Here is an 18,848-nt window from a genome sequence, read left to right as displayed (position 1 = left end):
GAATTGACATCTAGTGTGTTAATTGTTTGCCTTCTGTTATTGGTTTACTGTTTGGTAATAGTGGTTAATATCAATTTTTTAAATATTTTTCCACAGATTTAACTGAAGATCTTTAGAAAACTTTAAAAATGCCCTCAAGGCAGCGAAAACTAAAAGAAGCAAAGCGACTTACACTCCATCTTGGTAAAGATTTGGAACAGTCCTGTAATATGAAATCGTATCAAGTTGCCAAAAAAGCTCCGGGTAAGAAAATAAAATCATTTTTAAAAACAATTTTCAGACAAAAAAATACCAGTATTGAACATGTTTTAGTGCATAAGAAGAGAGACAATTTAAAGGAAAAGGAAAGGCCCGTAAAAAAAGTTTCTGCTAGAGCAGGAGATAAGTCTGTGCATGGCAGTAGAAGGGATATTCAATTCAGGGACATTCGTAGGCGAATGTTCCGCAACAGGATAATTGTCAATTTGTTAAAAATGTTTAAGAAAGGCCAACAGAAAGTGACATTTTATAAGAAAAAGAAAAATGTAGAGAAATTTATTGATCAGGCTTTCGAAATTAAGCGAAAGTTATTTATTTTGGTAATCAATAGAATTAGGAAACTAAACAAGGTAATTTCTGATTTCAAATCAAATAGTAGATGGAAGAGAGTAGTTAATCGTACTAATTTTTGTGAAGTATTCTCAGGAGAATGGATGCATAGTTGTGAGGCATTTTTTAATGAGGAGAGTTACTTTCAAGACAATGATTTGGTGCATGCAGTTGACACCAGTGGCGAGCATATGAGGTAAAAGATGGTTGTCCGGTTGAAAAAGAAAAACTTGTGTCTGCAGATGCAGAATTGAATTTGAATTTGAATTTTAACAGATTTGTAGAGCGCGCTTATACCGGGACGGTTTCATGGTGCTAGGTAGCGGTGAACCAGTGGACATAAAGACGGAGGCTAGACTGCTAGGGATCTGGAGAACAAGAAGGTCTTAAGATGTTTGCGGAATTCCGCATAGGAGGTAGAAGCTCTAAGGGCAGAAGTGAGAGAGTTCCAAAAGGATGGAGCTAGGACCGCAAATCTTGTCCCCCCGGACCTCTTCTTCCTAAAGCGGGGAATTGTCAAGAGGGCCTGGTGAGATGAGCGGAGCTCTCTGGCCGGAAGGTAGGGTGATATGACATCACAGAGGAAGACAGGGGCAGTCCCTGACCTAGCCTGATAAGTCATGCAGCCCAACTTGAAGAGAGCCCTCTCCTTCACCGGTAACCAGTGCAGAGATTGCAGCAGAGGGGTGGCATGATGAAATTTAGGGAGCCCGTAAATCAGGCGGGCAGCCTGATTTTGAATCTGTTGAAGGCGACGGATCAGGTAGTCTGGGGCGCCATTGTAGACCACATTCCCATAGTCAAGGCGCGATAGCACCATGGCCATGAGGATAAGCTTAAGGGCGGGAACAGAAAAAAAACGGGAAACCTTACGAATAGTGCGAAGTGAAAAGAAGCAAGAGGACACCACTGAGTGAACCTGCGTGTGAAGGGAGAGCTGGGAGTTGATAAAGATGCCCAGGGTTTTAACCTTTGGAACCGGGAGGGGAGGGGGACCAAGTGAGTCGGGCCAAAAAGACGGGGACCAGAGGCTGCAACCACTCCCGGTCAAAACCAGTTCGGTTTTGTCGGGATTTAGTTTGAGGTGGTTGCAGTTCATCCAATCTTGGATAAAGAGCATCACCCTCTGGAAATTCTGGGCAGAGGAGGGAGAATGGGAAAGGTTAAAAATAAGTTGGAGGTCGTCGGCGTAATTGAACACCGAGACCTCCATCTGCTGTAAAGAAAAAATAAGGGGTGAGATGTATAAATTAAATAGCAGGGGAGACAAAGAGGAGCCCTGGGGAACGCCGCATGTCACTCTACGAGGAGGTGTTAGGTGATGAGATTTTAGGAAGACGTCCTAAGGGACCAGTCTACACCTCGAAATGTAGTAGCATTTGTAGTGTGCGACAGGATTCCATCAATTTGTTTTGTGATTTTGTACGTACATTTAATAAGAAAAGTTTAAAACAGAAAATGAAGTTGTTGCAAGAATTAGATCCTTGCAGAGTGAGAGAAGTAACAGGTTTGCATGGGCATTCCCTGGCTTGTCTTTCCAGAAGAATATGCCAGAGTGTTTTTCATCATTTCAGGATGCTAGCAGTGCATCATAATAAAGTGAGGAAATTAGTGAGAATGTTGTATTATGCTAAGAGTCCAGCAATTATGCTTAAACAATTGAGCAGTGCTCTTTTGCATGGTTCAGAACTACATGTGAAGAATATTTGTGAAGAAATTGAGTTCTGTTACTTTGCTAGTAAAGAGAACAATGTTGAAATTGACCCAGTAGAAGAAGGTAATGTGGAAGAGAGTGTACAGATTTCTAATATAGATAAGTTTCACAAGGAAATTTCCATCTTTCAGGTGAAATCAAGTGAGAGGCCTAATTTCACTTGTGTGTGTTGTTGACAGACTTATTATAAGAATCAGACTAAGTTAGTGGATTTATATGCAAAAAGTGAAATGGAAAACAATAGTGAATGGAAGGATTTTGCTACATACTTGATGGTAGAAAATTGTTTTGATTTGGGATCGGACCAACGTATGTGTACTTATTGTTTTAACAAATTAAACCAAAACCGGATGCCTGCTAGAGCGGTTCATAATAATCTGGAATTGGTTGACATTCCTTCTGAATTGAAGGATTTAAATACTTATGAATCTATTTTGATTCAAAGTGTGCATCCCTTTCAGGCTATTGTACGAATGGAGCCAAAGACAGGGAAATTGCCTCCATCAGATTTACAGAGAGGATTAAAGGGAAGAGTTGTTTATTTGCCTTTAGATTTGAAGAAAAACATTAATACAATTGGAGTAGAGAAAGTGGAAGAGGAACCTCTGGTTATCCTAGTTAATGGTGTTCCGACAAAGAGTAGGAAAATCTGGCAAGATTTAGTGGATGTTAGGAAAGTCAAAAAGGCAACATTGTATTTGATAAAAAACAATGAGTATTACAAGAATGTATGTGTAGCAGAAGAGGAAGTAAGTGAAGAAGAAGACAGTGAATTGTGTGCTGGACACATTGAGAAAGTAAAAGCCTCTAAAATTGAAGAAATATATGAACATTATAGTGTTCATCCTTTGCATTCCAAGGAAGTAATGGGGAATGCTATTGAGTTGTTTCAAATGAAACAAGCCAAAGGGAGTCCCATTAGTGTTTGGGAGGAAAGTTTGGAAGCTCGGTGTTTTCCACAGTTATTTCCCACAGGTCGAGGAGGACGATATGATGAGCGACCTTCCTGCTTCTGAATACCGGACTTTACGATTGTATGCAGAAGATCCTAGGTTTCGTCAATGCATTCCCTATTTGTTTCATCTACTGTTTGAAAGTGATCTGTCTGGACTGTCTTATGCAGTGAACCACATCCTCAAAAGTGGTTTACAACTGCAAAATATCTCAGCAAGGGACTTTATGGATAAAGTCAATGTGCAAGACAGTATTTTGAATTCTCACCTGATTAATCTGATGGCATGTCAGCGTGGTACTAATGAGTATTGGTACCGTTGTCATGGTGACTTAAAATGTATGCTGAGGAACTTAGGAACTCCCACATGGTTCCTCACTCTCAGCTGTGCTGAGTATGGCTGGGAAGACTTACTTGAATTTCTACGAGAGGCAAATGGAAACATTGAAAATATTGAATTTAAGACACCCGGAGAACTGTGCTCTTTGGATCCAGTGAATGTATGCAGGTACTTCAATCATAGATTTGAAGCTATGATGTCTTCATCACGAACAAGAAAAATCCACCTCTTGGAGAGGTGTTGGATTTCTTCTGGAGAAAGGAGTATCAAGCACGAGGTGCTCCTCATATACATATGCTGCTATGGATCAAAGATGCACCCAAATTTGGAACAGATCCGGATGACTTAGTGATGAATTTCATAGAACAGTATTCTACATGTGCTGTTCCAAAGACAAAGGAAGACAAAAGTCTAAGAGAACAAGTTTTACGATTTCAAAGCCATCGTTGTGGAAAGTACTGTCGTCGTAAATTCAGAAACAAGAACAAGTACTACACAAAATGTTGTTTTGGATTTCCACGATTGGTGATATCTAAAGGAAGAGTGAACACTTTGATGTCTTCGCTGCGATACAATGTGACAAGGAAATCACCCAAAAATACAATTTGAAGAGAAACGAAGAGTCCAAGAACATCAATGACTACAACCCAGTGATTTTGTCCATGTGGAATGCTAACATGGATATACAGTTTGTGGCTGACAACTGTATGGCTGTGGCTCGGTATGTGACGTCTTACATCACAAAAAAAAGAAAAGACAGAACTCAAGGATATGTGGGAGGACATTTCCTATGAAAAGAGCCTCAGTAAGAAGTTGTACAGTTTCAGTCTGAAGATGTTGTTGCATCGAGAAATCGGAGCTTATGAATGTTCTGACCGGTTATCTTCATCAAGTCTCTATGCCAAATCTAGGAGTTTCATTTGGGCAAGTCTTGGTCTTGCTGCAACGCGTAATCGAGTTCTCAAACCTGTACGGGAAATTGAGTATTTGGCGGAGAAGGAGCCAAGCAGTACAGATATTTTGAAGACCAACATGTTGGATACATATTATCCAAATAGAAGCAGTCACTTGGAGAATGTTTGTCTGTATGAGGTTCTACAAAATTACATTTTCAAGAGGAACATCACAGAAGATATTGATAAAGGAGTGTATGCTGTAATTGGAAGTGAGGGATGTCTGGTCAAGCAAAAAAAATGTCTATTGGTAAATCATCGAAAATTGGATTGCGAATCTCCAGAAAGAAAAGAGTTTTTCTATTTAGCTCTTTTGCAACTTTTCAAGCCTTGGCATGCGGAAGAGGAACTGCTTAGGGATTTCCTCTGTTACGAAGACTCTTTCAATGCAGCCAAGGAGTCCATAGAATGTCCTGTTTTCCCAAAATATCTAGAAATGTTGAATGCAGAAATCGAGCAGGAAGCAACAATAGCAGCCGAGATTGCTAGAGACAGTTCTCAGGACAGTCAGAGTTCTGTTTCATTGAGTCAGGATCCACTATGAGGACCAGTTATTGAAAATGAAGCTGCCACTGCCTTGATTGAAGTGGAAAGAGCCATGGCACATGCTCAGGAGGATGTGGTTAACTTAGAAGATTTAGAAAGACAACTTAAAGACAACTTAACGTTGAGCAGAGGAAAATATATGATGAAGTTACCAACCAAATTGATCATGGATTAAGTCACGAGAAGAAACAGTGCTCATGTACGTCGTTGAAGCCCATCCGATTGTACGTGAGTGGAGAAGCAGGAACTGGAAAAAGTTTCCTCATTAAAGCAATTTCATGTTATTTGCAGAAAAGGACTGAGTCATCGCTGTCTTGTGTTGTCACCGCTCCAACTGGTCTGGCAGCACATAACATTAAAGGTATTACTTTGCATCGGCTACTGATGCTGCCAGTGGAGCATGATAACAAATTACAATATCACAAGTTATCAGGAGATGCTTGTTGTGAAGTATCTAGAGTCCTGAAGAAGATGAAACTTCTTATCATTGACGAAGTAAGCATGGTTTCCAATGTCATGTTTGCCTTTGTGCATTTGAGAATGCAGGAAGTTCTTAAAACAGAGTATGATGTGTTATTTGGTGGCAAACACATCATTGTTTTCGGTGATCTTCTGCAGCTGACACCAGTGAAAAGACAACCAGTGTTTAAACTGCTTACGCATGAAGATACCAGGAAGTGCCTAGGGAGCATTGGCAACGTTAACATATGGTTAAACTTCAGTTATGCTGAGCTTCGTGAAAATATGCGTCAGGCGAAGGATGAAGATTACAAGAATATTCTACAAGATGTTAGAATCGGGAAAGTGACTAAGCGTGGGAAAGAAGCTTTACATGCACGATTACTGTCAAATTTGTTTCCAGAAGAAGACGTTCTGCCAGAGAATATTTTTCATAAAATTACTGAGAAGAAATCTGGAATATGTTTGATGCCAACTCTTGCAGAATGTTCCATCTTCAAAAACAAAATGTTGAATTTAGAGAACCAGGAGATTGTGAAACTGGAAGTTATTGACAGAATAGAGCATATGGGTGCAACAATTGTTTTGTCTGAGAATTTGAAATCTAAATTGGATTCATTAGAGAAGACTATATCTAAAACTGCTGGTTTTGAAAAGACTCTGAATGTGTGCTTAAATTGCCGTATCATTTTGAGAAGAAATTTACATGTTGAAAGAGGTCCGGTAAATGGATCAATGGGTAATGTTGTTGATTTTGAGAAATACAGAAATAGGGATGGAATTGAATTTTTAAAAATTAAATTTGATGGCATTGAGGAAGTACAGTTAATTGGTCGTTGCACAGCTAGGTTTCTGCTTGTAAAAGACTTATATGTTTGCCGTAAGCAATTTCCTGTTTGCTTGGCATATGCGGTGACAATCCATAAATCACAAGGTTTAAGTGTAGACAGTGCTTTGGTGAATATTGGCAGTTCTGTGTTCAAGGAGGGTATGGCTTATGTAGCATTGTCACGAGTCAGAACTTTATCGGGTTTGTACTTGATTGAGTGTGATGTCACAAACATTTGTGCGGATCTAGATTGTGTTATGGAATAGAATAGGTTAAGAAGAGAGTATGCGCCACATTTGCCTCAATATCCTTTGTTTGAGAAACGGGTGGTAGGCTGGAAACGAAGAAATGTCACTAATAGTAGGGAGATTGTAGAAAAAAGACCAAAAGTCGATGAACCCAAAATTGTAAGCAGAAAGAAAATTAATTCTGTTGAAGATGTTGTTGGTTTTCAATTTGAAAATAGTTCTGGTGTGAACTGCTATGCTAATGTAGTGGTTAATGTTGTCTTTTCTCTAGAAACTTTAAAAGAACAGATTGCGATCAATTCGGATCAAAGTTTTTGCTGTTTGTTGAATTCTGTGTTAGAGAAATGTAGTGCTGATAGAACAAGAGTAGAAAGTGTGTCTGAAATTCGAAATCTGTTAGACGAATGTTCAGGTCAAACACAATTCTCTCAAAATATTCAGCAAGATTGTCAGGAGTTTTTAATGTATATTCTTAATGTATTGCAAGATGAAGGTGTAGATGTAGATCATCTGTTTGGCCTTTCTTATCAATGGCAGCATGACTGCGAGAATTGTACGTTTTCAAGTATTACTAGTGTAGACTCAGAAAGATTTATATATTTAACTTTGCCCGACACTAAATCAGTATCCTTTAATAAGCTAGTAAAAGCAGCCGATCAAAACATGGAGTGTAGCCAATGTAAGTCTGCAATGCTGTCCACATTATTTATACGAAGATATGGCCAGTATGTCATTTTAATGTTCCAACGATGTAGGCCTGATGGAACAAAATTGTCAACTTTAATTAAAAATTTTGTGGCTTCTCAGTTGTCAATATCAGGAAGGACTTTTGTAACTACAGCAATTATATATCATGACGGTCCTTCAACTTCTTCAGGACATTACACAGCTTATTTAAAATCTGGAAACGGCTGGTCATTCTGCAATGATTCTGTTTTATCTTTCAAAGAAAGATTGCCCTTCCACCTTAAAAATTCTTACCTGCTGTTCTTACAACCAAAATTTTAGGAAAGGAACCTTGGGATTTGTTCAGAGGAATTTCCAGAAGTTCTAATGGCTCCTACTCTATATGGCCTTGTGGATAATTGTAGTACAGAGCGAAAACTGTTTGTTTTTATAAGCTAAGTCAAGCAGCAGATCAAAATAAGGAGTAGAGGAAATGTAAGTCTGTAATGCTGTCTACATTATTTATAGAAACTTATCGGTGAAATGCCATTTTACAATTCCAACTATATAAACCGGATGTAAATAAGTTGTCAAGTCTAATTAAAAATGTTTTGGCTGCACAGTCGTCGATTTCATGAAGAACATTTGTAACTGCAGCTATTATATTACATGATGGTCCTTTAACAACTTCAAGATATTACACAGTTTATTCGAAATTTAAAAAAGGCTGGTCTTTCGGCAATGATTAGAATTTGGCTATGAAGCAATGTTGCCTTTTGACTTGTTTTCAGAAGTGAGAATTTAGGGTAGGTAACTGGATTATAATGATTCTAGGTGTTGTTGTAATTTAGTGTGCTGTTTTAAATTGCTTTGTATGTCTCATTTTTCTTAAAACGATAGAGCTTATCTTTCAGAAAGTGGCGGGCAGAAAATAATAACAGCACAACAGAGTATAAGCTGTTCATAGGACATCCTTTGACGTCATGGAAAGTAAGTTACTTTTGAGGAGTTCTGATTTCTGATTGATTATATTATATGGGTTTTTTAAACACAATCATTTTGATTGTGTTTTTTTTCCCCGCTGTTATATGAGGAATACCTTCAACTCACTGTTTTCAGTGAAATTTGATATATTCTGAGAACAGCAAAAATAAACCATTTAATATGTATAATTAATTCTGTACTTTGAATTGTGATTTTTAATATGTACTCATCTTGTCTCATGCTCACTCATCTTTTACTACTTTCTATCAATTTTAAAATTTTTGTTCTCTCATTCACAGATTGAAAGTATAAAAATAACACGTGACTAAGTTAACGATAATTATAAGGTAAGTGTTTAGTACTCATTCTGTTGCATCTCTTTTACATTTAACTTTTATTAGTTCCACTACCTCATTTCTTTAACCCTCAGTTTCCTGCCTTTGCTACTTCCCTCATTCCTTTTTGTATTACTTTTTTTACTCTACTCTTTCCACTCCTGTTCTCAGTCCCTCTTTAAACAGTATCTCTGTGTTACTCCCTCTAACTGTCTTTCTTTTAACATTACTCTCAGTTTACTTACTCCTCTTTTTAAAAAAAGAAATTTTTGGGGGGATTTCGCTTCCGGTTCGCGTACCGGCGCACGAACCGGGAAGCGAACCAAAAGAAATAGAGGTTGTTAGAGTGCTAAACATTCTAGCAAATTCTTATAAAGTGAAGGTAGTTCTGAAAAGAACTTTTTTTTTATTGTTTTTGTTGTTTTATATTTTTTTTATTATTTTTCTGAACATTTTTTTGTGTGTATTTTTTGAACAGTTTTATATTTTTTTGTTTTTTTAGTTGGGGGAGAAACAAAAATGATTCATTATGAAGGGCTCAACAGGAGCAACAAAAAAAAAAGATAATTTATTTTCTGGGGCGTTTTGCACATTTGTGATTGTCAATTGCTTTATTAATTACATTTATGCTGCTCTCTCTGAAGCAAATAAGTTGGCCACAAAAAATGCATACGTGCTTCAGATTGCCGAATTTCATTTGGATATTTGGGACCATCTCCCTCGCCTCTGGTCCCGTCATTGCCTCTTCATTGGTGGATGTACTGGCCACAGGTTGGGGGTTATCCACCAGATCACGTACTTGTTTGTGCAGCACTGTAATTTATAGGGTGCCACCTTTCCATATGGCGATGCATGGTATAATTACCATACCTGTATTTCTTTTCTGTTCCTCTGGACAGTTCATCTTTACAAATCAGGCAGGTAACATACCTTTTTTTGTTCCGGGGGAAATGAAAAGAAATTGCCAAATATAACTTTCTTTAACATGGGACCTCCTTGGCTGTTCAGGTAAAAACCTCCCTGTCCCTTGCTCCTCTTCCTCTTCTTCCTCTTCTTCCTCTTCTTCCTCCTCTTGTTGTAGGATGACCTGAGGAGGTGGTCCTCTCTTCCTAGGAGGTTGTGGTGGTGGTGGGGGACCACCAGCTGCAGCAATCAATGAAGCCATTTCTATGGTATTCAAAAAAGGTCTTTCTCTCATAAAAATGAAAGTCAGAGTGAGGAAAAAAGGTGGGGATTTCATCATTTGAGAAAAAAAAATGTTCTAAACCAATGAAAAGTGTTATTTTTAGGTCATATGACCAAGCCTTCCATCATTAGGAAACCAAAAGTAAAATGAACCAATGAAAAGTTTTATAAACAAGTCACATGACCTGTTATGCTTACGTTACGTGCTCCACATGATCAGCAGTGGATTGCGGGTGCGCGATATATAGTTAGTGCAACTAACTATATATGCGAATTTCAATGGTTTTGTGCGAGTAAAATAAGGTTTTGTAAATGCTAATCCCTAACTATATATGGTCTATACCCTATAGTTTTTTCAGTGAATTTTTAAGGTTTTGTAAATGCTGATTCCTAACTATATATGGTCTATAACCTATGGTTTTTTCAGTGAATATATATATATATATATATATATATATATATATATATATATATATACACATAATCTATACACCTTCAAGGTATGTAGATGTGGAATTAGGAGTAATAAATCTATACTTCCCCATACACACTTAACTTTAAATATTCGGTCCTCGATATTCGTGTGCCCTGAAATCCTTGGGGACGGTATTTAGTAGTGCAACCAGTATTTGGGACAGGATGCAGCTATAGAGCACAGCTTCAATGCTTGGTCATAGCTGGGGGACCATGTAAATCAAAAATATACTTCTAGCTACGGGCCTGAGTTAGCACCAACCCCCAGTGGCAGATAAGCATAAGGGGCCAAAAGGGGAAGTCCATCACACAGCTGCCACGATCCTTCCAGGGAAGGAACAGTAAAACAAACATTCTTTTGCCAATTGTAGGTTTCAGTGCAAGGGGAAGGAAGGTGAAAGTTACACGTCTGCACCGCCAGCTCAATATCTCTCTCCTGAACTTCTGGCAATTACCACAGTAGATGCTGGAGCAATAGCAGAGATCTGGTCTATGAAGCAGGTCCCAGCATCCACCGATAATGACGGCAGCCCCGCCCGATGCAAGGAACAATCCCCAGTCTCTCGAGGAGTTGGAGATAATGCCAGGATGAGAGCTCCTCATCGCAGACCCGCAACAAGCCCATGCCATACGATCAGTGGTCCGCTAGGCAGCCAGCAGTTAGGGAACACCCCTGCACACTGGTGTAATCTGGACAAAAATAGGTTGGTCTCCCCTCGAGGACAACCAACAGGTCTGTGACACCCTTGAACTGTGGTGTCTCAATAGGCAATTCGGCTAGATTATTGTAAGTCTTAGCCCAGACAAAAGAGCTCCGATTCTTAAGGCTGTAGTACTTACCTGCTGGGCCTCGCCCCTTTGCAAGGATTCATAATTGCAGCATGCACCTGCACTGATAGAAACTTGGATCCATTGTACTTTTTGTAAAGATGCTACAGTCCAGAGCTGAGTACTATACTAAGACAACTGCCATGTTGTTCTCAAAAAGCTATAACCTAAATTTCTGATGGAGAGAGAGTTCTAACTGCAGATTCCTTACTAAGCAAGCTAGCCCTCCGGAAAAAGGTGGCTTTTCTGCCAAAGATGGTGTTTGAATGGGTGAATACAATATGAATGATTACCGTAATGTGTGCAGGCCCGACAACAGGAATGCCAATAAATGTAATATCTGTGTATGTCATGACCTGTGCCCGCACAACAATGCTCAAATGACGATACTGTTACCAGTAAGAACAATTGCAATGTAAGTTGTGACCTAAGCAAATTAACTGTGTCAATACCAGCAAGGACAATGTCAATGTGTGCTATGACAACTGTATGTACAATGTTAAGGATATCGACAAAATGATACCAGTGACTGCCATATTATATTTTGGAGTTCTAACGAACTCACATCAGTGCTGTCAGGTTCACCAAGGTGACCTCCTCATCAACGATATGTAGTTAGGCAAGTCCTACGACCCACGCCTATCGAATATCAGATCACAGGTGGGACATCTCTAACCTAAAGACAAACGCACACCCAGGGACAACTCTGATCGATCCCATAGATAGATAGTTGCACCACAAAAAAGTCAGAAGAAATTGGCCCCACTGAAACCCATTTGGTCACAGGTCTGCATTCCCCAAAAGTACCATGAAGCTAGAAACCCCATGTAGATAGATACACTCAACCAATCAGGACACAGCATGCACACCACACGCAGTCATCTTGCCAGACATCTGGACACATACACACTGGCTCACACTAGCTCTCCCCAAGGCTGGGAGCCATCTGTGTTCTTTTCAGAAGCCCTCCCTTGTTGATTGGCAAATGAGATGTTTTTTTGGAATGTAGAATATTGCTTTATTGTACCTCATGAACTGTATAAAACACTGGCCAAACTTTGTACACAAAGAGACTTTGAGCAGATGCACTCTGTGGAGGCTCTCCCATCTGCAGCGTTTAATTAAACTAACATGTTCCTGTTTTGCCAATAGCCTTTTTGCTCAAGGTTAAGGTAAATGCACTAGAAAGGAAAGTTGGGGCGTGGCCAAGATGGCGGCCTGAGCGGACATCTAAGAGAGTGGCTCCTCGTCCCAATCCCCCTTTGTGCCCCCTTATAATTAGCTGATCCCCCACCTGCTTTGTACATGACGATTCCTGTGGTCGCGAGTGTGCGGCGCCCTGCTCGCGGTTGCCGGAGCACCTGGGATCCGCTCCGGCAGCAAAGGTTGGTGCGGACCGGAGAGACACCGGTAGGGCGGCCGGGCTCCCTGGTGGCCCACTGACGGACGGCTCCTTGATCCAGGGCTCACCAGAGTCCGACCGAGAATTGCCCCGCAGGTGGCCGAGGCTCGCCCCAAACCGAGACAGGTCGAGTGGAGAGCGGAGCGGGGACCCACCAGCACAGGTCCAACAGAAGCGTGCTGGCGAGCGGGCCCCGGACGCTGCAAATTTAGGCCCCGGCTTGGGCCTACACGCGTGGACCCTCCGGCCGTTCGAGCCGCTGCAGTCCGGCACAGCGGAGCATCCGCATCTGCCCCAAGTGATCCATCACAGAGGTGAGGATCACGGAGTGGGACGGACTTGGGGGGCCTAGCGATCGTGCCTCCGGCTTTGAGGAGGTGCCGCTCTGAAAGCACCGAGGCGAAGTTGCGGGCTCTGTCTTCAGGGGTCGCACTACTTCGGGGGGCGGGAATCGAGCCCCCGGCGCGGGGCCTAGTGGTGCCTGCCCGACCCCGGACTCCGTAACACACCTGGGGCGCAGACTTCAGGGCAAGCAGAGGGCCCAATAGCACATACAGAGGCCAGGAACCCAAGCAGCGAAACGTCTGTCTACAGGGGCCGTCACAGGGGAGCAAGGAGTGAAACGGACTCGGGGGGGCTGGCGATCGTGCCCCCAGCAGGAGGAGTGGAGGGGCCCTCTCGGTCTCTGGCCTGAGGCGCCACAACAAGCCGGAGCCGGGCGGCGCGCGTCTGAGTGACTTAGGGTCAACTAAGGAGCATCACTGGGGGCGGTTGTGAAGCGAGGCCGCACCGGGTCTCCAGGAAGCACCGGGGTGGAGTTGTGAGATCTGCCCTCGGGGGTCGCACTGGTTCGGGGGGCGGAAATCGAGCCCCCGGCGCGGGGCCTGGAGGGGCCTGCCCGACTCCGGACCCCCCAACACGGCTGAGGCGCTGACCCCGGAGTAGGCAGAAGGGCCAACAGTACCTATAAGGGCGGAGAGCCCGAGCAGTGTACCCAGGAGCCGCATGGCCGTTGGCTGCAACCGGTCCGTGAGAGTGAGACCCGGGGAAGCAAGATCTGGTGTTCCGCAGGGTTCGGCCTGCCAACCTCTAGCAACACCTGACACGGAACACAACAAGTTGCCCGAGTCGGACATGGGAGCTACGCCCGCAGACGACAGAGTGTACTAGGTGGAGTCCACGGAGTGGGACAGAGCACGATCGGCGGACATTACACGCTGAGCCGCACACCTCCTCCCGGCCTAGACTCGGCCCGGACGGGGGGCCACTTCGGGACCCGGCTGCCCATTCCTCTCGAGCGTCAGGCCTCCTCGCGCCAGCGCACTTGTGGACCTCCGGTCGGGAGCGGCCCTCAGTCACGCCATGTCGACCCGCAAGGGAGGTCGGACGATCCACGACATGCTAACCAAAAGCACCGCCAAGGAGACGAAGAGTCCGGAGCAGGGACAGCCGGCGGTACACCCCAAGGTACAGCCAGAAGGGGAGATCCCCATCACGAGAGCCTTCATGGAGATGCTTTTCAGCGCTCTTAGAGACGACTTCCAGTCACTTAAACTGGAAATGGCGGGGGAACATAGGGAGCTCCGGCGCGAAATCGATGGCCTAGGAGAACGAGTGGCAGCAGTTGAGGATTCAGTGAGCAATAGGAGCGGGGAGATTGAACTCCTGCAACAGGAGATCATTAGGCTGCAGGACCAGCAAACAGACTTACAGGAGCACAATGAAGACCTTGAGAACCGCTCCCGTCGCAAAAATATACGGGTCCGGGGGGTGCCACCTAAATCGTAGGGGAGTGACATAACAGCCTTTCTGCAGGACCTGTTCCGGAGCATACTGGGGGAGCCGGAGAGCTTCGAGGTCCGGATAGACCGAGCGCACAGAGTGGGCCTGGCGCGCCGGGCTTCGGCTCCACCGCCAGACATCCTGGCCGTCTTGCCTGACTTCCCACTAAAGGAACGCATTCTTCAAATGGCAAGGCAGAAACAACCTCTTCAATTTCGGGGCCACGCGGTGGCACTTTTTCAAGACCTGTCAGCCATCACGCTACAGAAGCGGAGGTCGTTCAAAGTGGTTACAACCTTTTTGAGGGACAAAGGGGTCCCCTACTCCTGGGGCCACCCCTTCAGACTCATCTTTAAATGGGACGGGATTCTCCATCAACTTCGATCCCTCCGGGACACCTGTACGCTGCTAGGTATCACCCTGGAGGCTGGTGATGACGAGGGGACCCCGTCCGGCCGGTCCTCCCCAGCGCCCTCCCAGAACAGAACAGGCGAGGGCTGGCAGCGGGTGAGGCGGCAGCGCCCCCACAAGAACAATCTCAAACCGGACTCCGCAACCATAGCTCAAGAGCACGTGGCGGCGGTCCAAGTAGTCGCCAAAGACACCTCCGCTGGGACATGATTTGCTACTGGTGGGGGGTTTTGATTGAATGCGTTTTCCTAGCAAAGGGCCGGGGGGCGGGCGGGGGGCCCCCAAGGTTGCCTCGATTGCACGTTTCCCCACTTTGACACGATACCACGGACCTGCAGAGAGAGACTGCACAGGGCCGGAACAATGATTCCTAGTTTTTGGTTTAGGTTTCTCTGGGAGTTCCTTGTTGGGGTTAGGGGGGATTTGGGTGGGCGGGGGCTGGGGTGGGAGAGGCAGCGGGAGATGAGGGAGAGGTTGAGTTGGGGGGGACGGAGGGGGGTTGATTTTTTGGGGTTGGGGGTGGGGGGGTTGGTTGTGGTTGTGGGGGGTCCAGAACTCCAGTCTTACATACACACGTTGGTTACACCTTGACACCGTTTGGGTCTTGCGACTGCCAGGGCCCCCTTTCACTCATCGCCAAAGGTTGCTCGCCGGGTCCAAAGCCTCACCCCACCACCTCACATACCACGATGGCTAACACCTTTAAAGTATTGACACTCAATGTGCGGGGACTCAACAATCCAGTTAAGAGACGTGCGATCCTCTCATCATTGGAGAGTACACACGCGGATATCTGCCTCCTCCAGGAGACGCACTTGCTGGCCCGAGATTGCCACAGGCTTCGCGCACGAGCGCTCCCGGAACAATACTTCTCCTGTGGGTCCACTAAAACTTCCGGGGTAGCACTTCTAGTAGCAAAACATTTTAAAGGGGAAGTCCTACACAAACTGGCAGAGATAAGGGGCAGACTCCTGGTATACCGCGTGGTCCTGGGAGGAGTGAACTTCACTATAGGCTCTTTGTACAGTCCCAATGAGGGTCAGGAGAAATTCCTACACACTGCACTCACAGAAATAGCGGCTACTTCGGATAGACACATTATCATAGGCGGGGACTTGAACGTCGTGTTCGACGTCACCTTAGATCGGTCTTCTCCACGCACCTTCCACGCTAAATGCATCTCGGCCGCGTGCACTGACAGGCTACGGGACCTTGATTTACACGACCTGTGGCGGCAGCGGCATCCCGGGGAAAGAGAACATTCCCATTATTCTGCAGCACATAAAACGTACGCCTGCATAGATCATTTTCTAGTGACGAGCCCGGTGTGTTCACTCACTTCCTCGGTAGATGTGGGAGTCATATCCTTGTCGGACCATACCCCGGTCTCTATGACCGTTACCACCCCGCCGTCTCTACCACCTCCTAGAGTGTGGCGCCTCCGAGACACGCTCTTGCATAGACAAGATGTGGTAAAACAGGTACAGGATTCCATACAGGACTTCCTACAGCACAATGCAAACTCGGACACCACGTTAGCAACCCAGTGGGCTGCATTGAAAGCTGTCCTTCGGGGAGTACTTATCGCAATCTCCTCGGCCGACAATCGAATGCGGGCAGTAAAAAGGGAGGAACTCACCCTAAAAGTGCAGGAACTAGAACGCATGGACAAACGGACCGGGGCCCCAAGAGTCTGGAAACAGCTCAAGGTGAGGGGGTCACCTCGCAGCTTTGGACACTGATTGGGCAGAATATGCGGCGTTGAGACTGAGACACACCTATTACACCGGCGGTGATCGGTGTGGGCGGTTATTGGCCAACAGGCTCAGACTAGCCCAACAACGTCAGAGGGTGAAGGAAATCACGCGCACTGATGGATCTACTGTGTTAGAGGATGCACAAATAGCGGAGACATTCCGAGACTTTTATGCTGATCTTTATGAGGGCACGTCTCCGAATGTTGCTGCCGCCACCAGGTACTTGGATTCGGTTACGCTTCCCTCTCTGGCGCCGGAACAGGCGGATTGGCTAGAGAGAGATATCCGCATCGAAGAGGTGGTCGCTGCAATCGCTCGTCTTAAGGTGGGGAAGGCACCTGGGCCAGGCGGCTATTCCTCCTCCTTTTACAAGACCTTCTGCACTACCCTTGCGCCGTTGCTCACTAGCCTATTTAATTCATTCGCGGACCCGGGAGCCATCCCACCGGACCTCCTGCGTGCCTCGGTCTCGGTTATTCCGAAGCCGGGAAAGGACGGGACCAGATGCGGGGCGTATCGCCCAATATCACTCCTTAATGTCGATCTTAAACTATACACCAGCATCCTCGCCAAGCGTCTGGCCGTCCATCTACCAGGATTGGTGGACACCGATCAGGCGGGCTTCGTCCCGGATTGCCAGACGGTTGACAACACTAAGAGAGTCACCCACCTGATTGAAAAGGCTTCCCGGATACTAGGGGAATACATGATATTGGCGGTCGACGCTGAGAAGGCGTTCGATTGTGTGCACTGGCCTTACCTAGAAATGGTGTTAGCTAAATTCGGGATAGGGGAGAAATTTCGGACCTTAATATTCAACTGCTACGGCGCACCCTCCGCGGTCGTGCGAGTCAATGGCTACACATCGACCACGTTCCCCATAGAGTGAGGGACGCGACAGGGGTGCCCATTGTCACCACTCCTCTTCGCCCTCTATATGGAACCCCTCGCTTACCGAATCCGGCGGCTTCAGGAGGCCATTGGCATCAAGTTCGGTGGCGATTTTCATACCATCAGCCTCTACGCGGACGATGTCCTACTGACCTTGGATCACCCGCGGACATCTCTGCCGGCCTGCCTTGATGAGCTTGAGGTGTTTGCTGCAGTGTCCGGATTCAAGATGAATGCGGACAAATCTATAGCACTGGACCTGTCTCTTACAACCTCAACACAAACTTATCTGCAGTCCCTTATACCCGTTCAATGGGCTACAGATACGGTTCCGTACTTGGGAATCCAGCTCGCCCTGACCCTGACCAGAATGGTCACGGCCAACTATACGGCCCTGCGCACTCGCATCCGAGGAGAGTTGGATCGGTGGAGACACCTTCTTCTGTCTTGGCTGGGCCGCATCGCGGCGATTTAGATGACTATACTGCCGCAAATCCTATATCTCTTTCGTGCCCTTCCGCTGCGGCCTCCAGCAGGCTGGATAAGACAGACCCAATCGGACCGAGCCAAATTTATTTGGTAGGGGCGGAAGCCTAGACTGAAGAAAACGCTCGCCACTTTGGCTCCTGAGGAGGGAGGTTTAGGCATTCCCGACCTGCATAAATACTATCAGGCAGCGCAATTACGCTACTTGGTGGAATGGAGCAGGTGGGAGACCGACAAGCACTGGCTCTTCCAGGACCAGGTGGTGGCGGGGCGCCCGCTGCAAGAGATTCCATTTCTACCTCAGGGTTTTAGACCTGCCAATCTCTATGCGTCCTCTATCACCCGGGCTCCCCTGGAGGTCTGGGATGCGACCAATACCCTTCACGGCTTGACTACATTCCCCTCTCCACTCACACCCCTGGTGGACAATCCTGACTCCACTCCCGGAATTGCTAAAGGGGTCTTTACTCACTGGAGGCCAGCAGGTTGCCACTTCCTGTATCACATACACAGCCCGCATGGGGTGCTTCCCTTCCAGCTCTTTAGACAAACATATAACCTCCCCGAAACAGAACGCATGAGATATTTTCAGGTGCATCACTGGGCGTTGCAGCCGCAAATACGAGGATCGGCGGATAGGGAATTCACTCCATATGAGAAATGGCACGCACTTCCAACTCCAAGCTCATCTCCGACCTATATAAATTACTCCAGACACCGACCACACACATCTACAACCCGGGCAGAGTACGACGAGAACGAGAACTGCGTAGGTCCCTGAGTCACAAGGATTGGGGGAATATTGCGTACAGGTCTAGGCACTCAGCGTACCACATGGGACTTATCGAGACACTCGCAAAAATATCTCTATACTGGTACTACACCCCTGAGAGACTGTCCGAAATGGTTCCTTCCAAAGATAAGCTCTGCTGGAGGGGCTGTGGGCAAACAGGCACTTTGACACACATTTTGTGGGATTGCCCGCTCCTCCACTCATATTAGACACACATCTTAGGTG

Source organism: Lissotriton vulgaris, chromosome 4_1 (assembly GCF_964263255.1).
Source record: "Lissotriton vulgaris chromosome 4_1, aLisVul1.2, whole genome shotgun sequence".
Taxonomy (NCBI): Eukaryota; Metazoa; Chordata; class Amphibia; order Caudata; family Salamandridae; genus Lissotriton; species Lissotriton vulgaris.
This window is presented reverse-complemented; position numbering follows the sequence as displayed.